At 54.1% G+C, this 2,000-nt stretch overlaps 1 pseudogene; it reads left to right on the top strand.

Annotated features, from left to right (window-relative positions):
- The first annotated feature begins 762 nt into the window (after window positions 1-762).
- On the top strand, window positions 763-1,686 carry LOC138062774 (olfactory receptor 14J1-like; annotated as a pseudogene).
- Window positions 1,687-2,000: the final 314 nt, after the last annotated feature.

Raw genomic sequence — 2,000 nt, 5'->3', positions numbered from 1 at the left:
GAAGGGCACAGCTCTCCCATTACAGCCAGGTGCCCCATGGAGAAGCTGCCTAGATACTGGGGCCACGGAGGTGCTGCTGGGCATCTGGATGTGGGTAGCGGGAAGGAGCCCGATGTGTTCCTGGCTGGAAGGGCATGGCTGAGACGTGCCTCGCTTACCCTCAGAAAGAGTGCTGGTGTGCACTTTGGGAGTAGATTCCTCTGCTCTCTGCACTGTCATTTCTTTTTAGGGTAACACGAGAGCAACTGTCCTCCACCTCCGAGGGGCGAGCCCCGGGCAGCTGGGAACAAGGCAGAGGACCAGGCCAGCTCTCCTCTCCCTGCACTAAAGCCAGCGTGAATCCTTTGGCCTCTCAGATATCACGGCTGGTCACTCTGCAGCAAGAATGCGGAGGAAAACCTTAACACTATTAATGAATCCTTTTTTTTAGAACTAGCCGTGAAGATGCTGAAAATCCCTTCAACACTATGACTGGATTATACCTGACTAGAAGTGGGAATATAAAAGTTTAGTCCCCGTGTCTCCCATCTACGCAGTGCTGTAGGTCAGGGCTGGCTGCTCTGGAGCCCTTGGGCAGAGGCCCCTGCTCCTCGTGGCACACTCAGCCAGCACAAACCAGAGCTCAGGCCACGGAGCTCAGTGACGGTGCTGCTGGGATGGGAGGAGGCAATGTGTGTGTGTTTGGGGGAGGTTATGGGAAAGCTTTGCTCAGAGAAGTGTTTCCTAATTTCTCATTACCTTTTCTTCCTCGGACAGTCCTCCATGTTCAGAGAGAGCAAAGTGTCCAATGACAGTTCCCTCAACCAGTTCCTCCTCCTGGCGTTTGCAGAGACACGGGAGCTGCAGCTCTTGCACTTCTCGCTCTTCCTGGGCATCTACCTGGCTGCCCTCCTGGCCAATGGCCTCATCATCACAGCCGTAGCCTGCGACCACTGCCTCCACTCCCCCATGTACTTCTTCCTCCTCCACCTCGCCCTCCTCGACCTGGCCTCCATCTCCACCACTGTCCCCAAGTCCATGGCTAATTCCCTGAGGGACACCAGGGCCATTTCCTACTCAGCATGTGCTGCCCAGGTCTTTTTCTTCTTCTTCTTAATTTCAGCTGAGTATTTTCTCCTCACTGTCATGGCCTATGACTGCTTTGTTGCCATCTGCAGACCCCTGCACTATGGGACCCTCCTGGGCACCAGAGCTTGTGTCAGGATGGCAGCAGCTGCCTGGGCCACTGGTTTTCTCCATGCTCTCCTGCACACTGCCAACACATTTTCCATTCCTCTCTGCCAAGGCAATGTCATGGACCAGCTCTTCTGTGAGGTTCCCCAACTCCTCAAGCTCTCCTGCTCACACTCCTACCTCCGGGAAGTGGGGCTTATTGTGGTTACTATCTTTTTAGTCTTGGGGTGTTTCATTTTCATTGTGCTGTCCTACGTGCAGATCTTCAGAGCTGTGCTGAGGATGCCCTCTGAGCAGGGAAGGCACAAAGCCTTCTCCATGTGCCTCCCGCACCTGGCCGTGGTCTCCCTCTTTGTCAGGGTGCCTCCCTCTGTCCTGTTTGCCTAGCTGAAGCCCTCTTCCATGTCCTCCCCAGCTCTGGATCTGGTGGTGGCTGTTGTGTACTCAGTGGTGCCTCCAGCAGTGAACCCCCTCCTCTACAGCATGAGGAACAAGGAGCTCAAGGAGGCCCTGAGGAAACTCTTTCAATGGGTACACTGTCAGCACCAGTAACTGTCCCATGTGCATCTCCTCCTCATTCCCAGGGCATCTGGCATCAAGGCTACATGTCATTCTTTTTTTTTTTTCTTTCTCTGACCCATTGTTGCAAAAAGAATGAAGAGTTTTGGTTCATGCCTATTCTCCTCAGAAGTCTCTCATTTGAATATAACCCAGAGGCCATGATGAAGCAGGAAGCCAGGCTTCCCCCTTCATCCCCCATAGATGGGGGAACCTCAGAGCCCGCTAGTCTCAGCTCCCTCGGATGCCCCCAGTGCAATGAGGGGAGT

This window comes from Struthio camelus, chromosome 29 (genome assembly GCF_040807025.1).
Source record: "Struthio camelus isolate bStrCam1 chromosome 29, bStrCam1.hap1, whole genome shotgun sequence".
Classification (NCBI taxonomy): Eukaryota; Metazoa; Chordata; class Aves; order Struthioniformes; family Struthionidae; genus Struthio; species Struthio camelus.
This window is presented reverse-complemented; position numbering and strand designations above follow the sequence as displayed.